The following is a 9,971-nucleotide window of genomic DNA, read 5'->3' on the forward strand; positions in this document are numbered from 1 at the left end:
TGCATAGAAAAGGATAATCGCTGACTAGATCCTTCAGATAAATAAGACTTCCAAGGCAGCCTATTCAGACAGAAAACTTACTTTGGTTATCTTGACACAATTTGTGGTTGCAAACTCAATAGACTGCACAAATAAGCACTGGAAATAATAACTTTTATTCTCAAATGTTTTCAAATCCAGGGAGAAAAGCTGCTCCCAAGATGTGTATAGTGGCTGGCAAAAGAGCAGCTTTTTACAAGCAAGATACCTGCCAGAAAATATCTTACACTCCTCAGGCACTGAATGTGGTTTATTGGAGTTCATGAATAATTTCATCAGAAAAAACAGTGATTAAAAAAATTTGTTACTGACACCAGAGATGCTTCTTTTTCTAGTCTGTGTTTTATGGAATGACTAGAAGACTTAGAAATCTTTCATACAGTGCAAGAAAGGCACAGTAAGCCTTAATTTTTGTTTTGGTTAATTGAATCTTTATATGATTAAGCTTCTTCTGATATCACTTGCTTAGAAATATTTTTAAGTATTTCTCAATTTAGAATGCTTTGTACTTAAAGTAAATCATGTAAGAATAATTATTTTGCTACTCTTTATTTCCCTAGAGGTAACCTCTCAGTAGTTTTTCCTGTATAGTCAAATCCATGCTTAGAGAAGATGTGCAAGACAAGGGACACTTGCATTCTTGTCATATCCTTGGGATGGATGTGTCACAACAACACAAGTTATAACAGCCTTAAGCATGGTTATCAGGCACCAAACTGATATCTGAGTAAGATACAAATTGTCTGTCCCGGCTTCAGAAGGAAAGAAATCTTGGGGGCAAAACATCTTCATTTTTATTTTTAATATATGACCGTGTACATAATACAAAATTCTGCATTGGGAGTGAGGCTTTTAACTGTTTAAGGAAGAGCTGCTTCTTCTCATTTGCATTAGTAATAGCTTTTGGCAGTCTCCTACAGAGGATGCCTGAAAATGAGCATGAAGAAAGCAAACACTATTAATCCCTCAGAGAACCTGTGGTGGAGATCATTAAATGAAGTTAATGCAAAGGTAGCCATCATTTTAAGACTTCTATTGAAATTTCCGTAACAGATAGCAAGATTGAAGGTTGCATGCATTTTGAGCCTTCATGTACTGCTTACCAAAAGCATTTCTGTAGTGCATTGTTTTTCATGTAATTTTTTTTTTTTTCATTCTGTGCAGTTTGAATGGATGACTATGAATCTTCAGTCTGCTCTTTTCATTACATGCTCAGTAACTTTTTTGAGGCTTTACCCTGACGATTCCTATGCAAGCCTAACTACATAAAGAACTGTGTGACAAAATATTGGACTATCCAAAGAATTATTTAGCCTTTAGAATGATCTTGTTGTGGGCTAATACTCTAACTTGCACTACATATTATAAAAATTGCTTCTAAATTGACACCTATTTTCTTTGAATACTAAATATTCTGTCTCGCCCTAATCACAGATATATTATGCTCCAATGTTTGGTATTATTTCAAATTGGATATCACCATTATAAATGTATTTCAGTATAAGCCTGATGTGATTGCTGGCTTACTCACAGTAGAGAGCTTAACTTCATGGTGGTAGATAGGTAGAACCATTCTCGAGTTGGAACGGACTCAAAAAGATCACTGAGTCCAATTCAGCATTCTACACAAAACCATCCAAAAATCAAACCATGTTTTATAAAAATAGAACACTGGCTTGTTCTTAAGTAAAGTGAAGAAAATTCTTGTCTTTATTTTATTTATAATCATTTCGATTAGTGGACCAAATTTAAAGGAGAGTCCAAGTTGGCAGAACTTGCATCTTCTTCTGATTCTACAGTGTAAGCTACATGAATGTAAACTTCTATTTTTGACTTGTTATGGTTCCCTACAATTCATATTTCATGATATTGTTCTTCTAAATATGGCCCTTTTAGTCTAGATATATCCAGAAGGGTGTACTCTGAAACTTCCTCATGAAGTTTAGTTGGATGTTTACTGTACTAGATCATTTTATCCGACTAATTTCTTTGTCTAAAAACAAATGATATTTCTTTTACCTACATGTGAGGAAAGGAAACACAAAAAATATTGAATTAATTACTGTGTAAGTTCATACATATTATTGTTTATAAAAGGACCTGAATTTATTTCTTCCTCTCCAACCAGTGTTGTCGTAATTAATCTTTGTATTTTAGGTACTTCTTACTAGATCTAGGATTACAAAAAGATCTTTATCTGTTATTCAGCTCTAGCTAGCGGCAAACAGAATTTGTGCCCATAAATCACAGAACCATATGTACAACTGTACATACATGCAAAAGTTTCCTTGACTTCAATCACAGTTAAACCTATTAGTTTTTGTGTACTATCTTGCAGGAGAGGAAATGAGCTTGGGAGCTCTCCTGGATGGGAATTTTACAGTTCTAGAAATATCTGTGTTTACTAATCGCTCTGGAATTTACGTAACTTTACCTAAAATTAAAGTTAATCAATGGATATATGCAAATGTAACTTCCATTGTGTCTTCTTTCCATGGTTCGGGATCAGAATTTTGGTCATCATGAATTCCTCATACCCTATTCTGAAACAAAACGAAATTGTAGTGAGTTGTTAGGTCAGTAGTGATGTAATGAACTTTCCCTGTCCCATACATGCATTTTATCTGGTTAAAATACGATTATACATTGTTGCTCACTCCTGTTTGAAGATGTCAGCATCTCTCACCCCCACTCTTTCTCTCTCTGGTCAGAAATGCCCACAAAAATGTCCACAGGAAAGTGCTATGGAAATAGATATGTTTCCATTAAATACATTTTTTTCTTTAGTGAAATAGAATATGTGGCTAAAATACTTTGACTAACTCGGAATTTAACTAATTAAAATTGAAGAGTTTTGTTTTTTCATTTTCTTAGTGCTGTTTTGCAGATCTCAGTCATTCTAATTTTAATATAGTTAGAAGCACAAAGGAATAGTTTTTGAATACAATAGTTTAGTTTCTCCCTTTGAAGTATCATCTATTTGAGTTAACAAATGTTTTTCTAATGTCTCTTTCTATAAATGGGAGGTTTCTGAGGGCAATGCATTGTGTGCTGATCTCAGTTTACGTAGTAATCCTACTCCTGATACATAGAATACAGTATTCCTGACACGAAATAGAATTCTATAAGCATAGAATTGGAAAAAAAACCAGCATCTTTAAAGTGGCAAAATCCAGCATTTGAAAATTAAGAAATAATTGACAGAATAAAGACTACTACCAAAACAGTTACTTTCATGCTTTGTATCTGTATTATGATAGTTGTTATACAAACTTGATACTGTTTTTCACACCCAGAAAGCCTAGTTTGGTCAGAGTACACAGTAAGTAATGCCTCTTGATGAACAACTATTCAATGTTTTGTTTCGTATTCATTTTTCAGTGGGTGGCCTGTTTTCATGTCAGAGATCAGTCAACTTGAGGTCTTGCGGATGTTCCCTTTACAAGTGGAGTCCGGTGAGGGAATCAAACATTTTGTTAATACAATTGCTTTCATTTAGAAAGAATGACAGTCATTAATTTGTATTTTGCTGAACTCAGTAGGAGTTAAACAAGAAACATTTTCTTTGCTTACGTTTACAAGAGACTTTAATTCTTCCGTCCTTACAACTGAAGGTCTTTTATGGAGAAAACTCTTCTGACCAACTTAGTAAATGACTTGTTTAAAACATGATTGTATTTATCCTATTTCATATTCAGAGTGAACTACAAAAATTATTTCCTTTGCATGATACTGATACATTTCCTTAAATTATTAACTTAATTTCAATAAGCCACTATTTTAACCACCAGAAAAAAAAAAAAAAAGATATTCTGAACCCTGGTAGGGAGACCAAATCAGTAGTTTTCTTAGGTTTTTGTTTTATTTATTTATTTGTGCTTTGGGTTCTGTTTTGTTTTGTTTGCTTGCTTTTGGTGAGGGTTTATTCTCTGGGTTTTTGTTATTGTTTTCATGTTCATAAAAGTGGAATGTGAATAATTCACAAGAATAAATATGACTGATTTAACCACCTCATAATTTGCCTAGATGCCTTAAAAATAAGGAACACTCCACTTCTGGAAAGTCCTATTTTACTAAGGCATATCACGTAGTAGAAGCAGAGACCTAATCCTATGAAGCTCATCAGTATTAGCAACCTTAAACACATAACTGTGTTTTCTGTGATGCACTCTGTGATCTCATGTAATTCCTTCCAGCTTCAGCAGCAAATGAGACTAGGACCCTAGGTTCAGCTATGTCTTTTATTTAAGCCTAAAGTCAAGTGTCATTTCACAAGTCCATGTGTGAAGGGGCCAGGAGAAGGATTCATGGACACTATTTTGTAACAATGCTCTTGTAGAAAAGAGGTTTTGTTATGTAACTTCCTGCACAAAAAAAAATAAAATAAAATAAAAAACAAATTGAGAGAACAAGTATTCAGTTCTATGCCAACTCCTGTGTAGTTCATGAACAAGGTTATATTTGTTTACTGCTAATTCAGTTTCTGAGAGTTCATTATCCTCTGTGTCCACAGGTTCATCAGGGACAATGCTTGTGCCTTTCAAAGCACTTCGATGTCTGCAGAGGTTTGGGAATCTCAGGGATTTGCTCTCAGTATGTGTGCCCAGATTGACCTCTTGTCTCCTCTGCTCACCAACCCTCAATTTCCAGGCTGATTCACCATGCTACTTGAATTCTTCCAATTTTATTTTCTTTACTTGACCAGACTCACAAAATGCACCAAGGATATTCCTAGGTCCAGTTTGCTTCCATTTACTTAAAATAAATTATTACATTACTTTCTTCTATATTGAGTCAATCACTACCAACACATTTTCAGACATTTTCTGGATATACAGCAGAAAATGCATACCACTGTGTGAAGCCATCATTAAAAAACTTGGATACTAGATGTGCGCATCTGCCTCAAAGATATCTTTGTCACTTCTGCATTGGCAAAAATATCTCCTCACTTTCAAGATCATCTGGCTTATCCAAGTTCTGCACTTACATTTCTATTCACAGCATTGTGTTCAGCTGAATACTTAAGAGATCCAAATAGGCTGATCTCCTGTACCTGCAAAATGACTGTAATTCTTGTCTGTCATGTCAGGTAAATCTGTACAGTGCTAAATGCCTACATGGTGCCTTTTTTGAGGATAAGGGTGCATTGCATTAGTCAGTTCATTGTTCATTTCCTACTTCTGTGTACTTTATTTATATTAGCTCAAGTGAATTATTGCACAAGTATTTGCTAATTTGGTAATACTGGCACCTGTCGTATTTGCTAAAAGCTTAATAAGCAATCTGCAAGGATAAAAAATGTAAAGTGAGTTAAACCATTTGCTGTAGAATCTTCAAAAGTCTTTTTTTCCCTTTTAGACAGATTATGAAGTATCACATGGTACCCAGCAGGTTGTAAGGCCACTCTTAAGATTTTCTTAAGGGTTACTAACATTTTTTCCTTTCTCTCTGCTTAAACTCAGGAAGATCTGATGACCTTCTCAGAAGCATTTAGGAAGCAGCCAAGCATAGCAAGCCAAAGCATTCCGACATCTCACTGATCAGATTATTTTCTTCTCATATACATGTGCATCAGTGGCTGCAGTCTCTCAAACCTTTGGTGACCTTAGGCTCTGTAATTTCTATTTTTCCTAATACTGCTGCACTAATAAATCTCTGGCAGTGATGAGAGACATTACAAATGCTTTCTTGGTTTTATTACTCTGAACAACGCATAGGAAATTAGGAAAATTGAGATGCAATTTCCACTATATGTGAGATTTTCTATTTATGGAAATTAAAACTGGTAATGGAAAGTTGGATTTTCTGACCGATCAGATGACACTGATTTTCCATGTCGAGTCTAATTTCAACATCTAATTTGAAAGTAATTGCATGTTCTAATATACTGTAGTGTATGAATTCACACAAATGTGGTAGCTTCTCCTTGTTTATGTAATTCTCCCCTTTTATTGAACTTTCTTCCTTTTAGCAAACAGAACGCTTGCTCTTAAAATACAAAACTATAGCAGAACTGTGCAGATTATCAAATAAGTGGATATGAGTGAATACTTTGGGAAAGCATAAAAAATACCTAAATGAATTGGGGAGAATGGATAGTTTCATTTTAAAATGACAAATTTTCAACAAGAATGAAAGAAGAGGAGCATTTTATCTTATACTGATAATAAAACAGCATTTTTAAGTCTACTGATCTCTCAACTCTTAAAAATCCAAACATTATCACCTTTTTTATACTTCCACAATGCACAATTGTTACTAATGAGAGAACTATAAAGTCAGAGACAGCAATCAGGCTGGTAATTTGAGGTTTTCAGGTTCTGATTCAGTACCATCCATCCAGCAAAAAAATCTGAGCACAGAGGAGTCTTATCAAGGAAATTCAAGAAGCTTGAGTTGCTAAGCAGCTAATTGACGTGAAGGCTTTGAAGTATCTATGTAATATAAGCAAAGGAATAGTTGCAATGAATTTGTACGATTAATGACTTGGTTTGTAACTAATGACCTAAGCTCCTTGTTGTTCCTTATTCCTTATTTACAAAGAAAACTATGGGTCAAATTTGGTTTTCCGTAAATAGACACAAGTGCCTTCAACTTTGTGGGAGGCATGTCAAGTTACTTAAGGGCTAAAATAAGTCTAAATATACACGTAGTTAAATAACATAAGTCTCATAAAGAACAAGATATTGAGAGTAGAAAGAAAGTCTTCATAGTAAATGCTACAATCTAAAGAATGACAAGACATATGCAGCGAAATGACACCATAAGGACAGTAAAATAAATGTACCCAAATATTAATGAAACTGAAATATTAGAGTATTAAAATCCAGGGTGAAAACACTGAATTTTTTTCCAGACCTTAAGGCTAAATCCAGCCTTGGATAAATGCAAAATTGGCTATTCCAACACATCCCTTTTTTTCTGTACGTGGACAAACCCATCACTTCATACTTCAAAAAGACACAAAGCTCAGGACCTTAGTTTCATCACCAGGTACAACTCTCAGTCAGAGCATTAAAATAAATTGACAGATACATGCATTCAATATGACAATACTTTAAGAATAGTAAAGGCAGAACAAAAGAGCCCTTCACTAAAATTTCCTGTAACGAACTCTCATGTTGAAAATACTGTCACTCATCACAATCAGGAAAGACTTTAAATTGAAGGGTCAAATAAAATCCTTATCACTCTAGTGTAAGATTCCTCCAAGGCACAGAAGGGAGTTTGCAGCACCCTTGTTACACCATTAGCTCTTTCAATTTGTGTATGTAAGCAAAGACTGAACTTCAGCTTGGTGCCCTGTTTGCTTAAGAGGGGTGTTCTACAGAAATTTCAAAAGGGTCAGCTCAGTGCTTTGGAAAAAGAAAAAAAAAAAACCATAAAAATTATATAGTGAATCTGTTGTTTATAGGCAAACCAAGATAGGACCTGGATAGCCCTTTACAGAGTGCTGGATATGGTACTATTTTGCCTAAAGCACAATTGTATAATTGTATAAATCACAAGTGTATTCAGTTTGGTCTCATCTTGCAGGAGCTCTCTGCACTTTATCATATGTTAAGTGCTCTACCTCTACAAATGGTAAATGAAAGAAAAGTACATGCCGGTAGGAGATTTAACACGTATGGAGATCTTTATTCGGGAGGGTTTATCTGTTTAAGCTGTTGTTACAACTTTGTGAGAAGACTATTTGCACTGCAGTGCAGGATCATGCCCTGACATGGAGGTTGGGGTGGCCCTTTGCTGCTGCTGGGAGGTGGAGTGTTGGATCCTCTGTTACATGACGCTAAGAATGCTGAGGCTAATTTAAGGATACTAGGATAGGATACTCTTGCAATATATAGTGTGAAAAATTCCATGTAATAAATGCGTTGAGTGAAGAGCTGCACAACAGTTGTCCTGTGTCAGTAAGTGATCATCTCTCTCTGTGGTGGCTTATGGGGCTGCCACAAACCAGTGTTAGGTATTGCATATTTCTCTAATGATGAGAACTCTGTAGATAGTTTTTTGAACAGGTTTCCTGAGAAGGATCACAAGCCAGTCTTCCTTATCATAGAATTATCCTCCACTAGCAGTCTGTTTAAAGTCAGCCTGCTTTGCAGGGAGATTTTTGTATGTTTTGGAAGATTTAATATTGTCCTAAAGCCACTAACACAGCACTATTGCCTTCTGGTACGGACTGTTACTGTGTTAGTTCTCTGTATTCATAGAAATAAGCTACAGTGGGGCTGTTGTCCTGCATTTCTGGGATGCATATCACTGCGCCGATCTTGTCCTTTCACTGACGGTATCTGGAGTGTTCTGACGTCTAGGACACTGCAGTTTTGTTTCCATTTCTCTGACTATATGCTTTGTAATGCCATTTTCCAGCATGCCCTTCCCATTCTAGCAGACAGGAATTTGGCTTCAGAATCTCTTTTTTGTGTTGAAAGCAAATTTTTACATAATATGCCCTCGTGTATCAAAAGAGATGCAGGTCTTCTGACCTGTAGATGCGGGTCTTCACAGCTGTTTTGCACAAGCTGATCTGCAATTTGAGCTAGCAATATCTGGCCAATAAAACTCCCCAGAAAGCTTACTCCTGGTATCATCCATCTTCACAGATAAATAGCAGGGTTAAAGCAGTACAGGTTTTGGATTATCATACCCTGAGCGAGCAGGGGACCATGAGATTTTATGACAGCAGTAGCAGTATGTTAAATATAAAACACCACTGTACATTTCTCAAATTACCTGGTTGGCTCTTTTAATTAAAAAAAGGGAAAAGGAAAAAAATCCGAACACCTCTTTTTATTAAATTGGAGTTGTACAAATAACGTAAATTTTTGAGTATTAGTGTCCACAAGTGACAAACCTCTGGTTTTAGCCATGTGATATTTCCTTTTGATTAATTACCACTCGTAAACATTAAAAAATGTACTCAATGTAACTCTGTACAGTGTTGTTTTATCCTAATCCTACTGCTGTAGAATGATGTAAGATATTCCAAAATTTTAAAGAACTCTGAAATGTAATAATCATTTCTATTCTTAACTGATGTGCCTCCTCTTTTTTAAAGTGCTCAATATTTTACTCATCTGCCTGTATGTACTTTGCTATATATCAGACATTTCATCTATGTATTAGTGAGCTGCTAGCCATGATTCTTATTAATAACAGATATACATTTATCCCTACTGAGAAAAATGCTTTAATGTGGTTGGAAATGGCATGGTTAATATGGGATCTATTTGTTCATGTTACCTCATTCTGTTCGTATTTTTTTCTTTAGGTTCAGTTAGAGAAATCACTCTGACAATATTACATCTTTTCTCTTCTGTTTGCACATATGTGATGATGAAAATAGAACAACAAAAAAAGATTAAATAAATCTAAGCAACCGTTGGAGTTTCTTTTGACCTATGTATCAGTCCTCATTTTCTGTACATTACCCAATATTTCCATTTCTTTTCTATAACAAGACAGAAACTACAGCTTAACTTAAATCAACAGTCCCTCCTTAAATAAACAGAGAAATTGGCTGTAACATCTTGGTCAGAAACACACAATTACAGCTGAGCTCCATCTTCCAAAGCCAAATGTATCCCTGCTCGATGAGAAGATAATTCATTCTCTCCATCTCAAGTCTTCAAATGCATATCCTTAATCCACATTTCTTTCAACTCTTACCCATTTTGGTACTCACAGAACATATTCATTTTAATCTTTTTTTCCCCCATCAACTGTGCAGCTGATGTACATACTCCTGCTGGATCTTATTTAACACGAAATCACACAAATGGTTCACAACTGAAAACACACTGATTTTCATAACGCTACCATCATTAAACCTGATCTATTAATTTTTATGCTGCTACCTCTTAGACTTGCTTATCTTGAATCTCCCATTTCAGATGCTTTAGATTTGTTAACAAGTGGGAACATTC

The sequence above is a fragment of the Meleagris gallopavo genome, chromosome 1 (genome assembly GCF_905368555.1).
Source record: "Meleagris gallopavo chromosome 1, MGAL_WU_HG_1.1, whole genome shotgun sequence".
Lineage (NCBI taxonomy): Eukaryota > Metazoa > Chordata > Aves > Galliformes > Phasianidae > Meleagris > Meleagris gallopavo.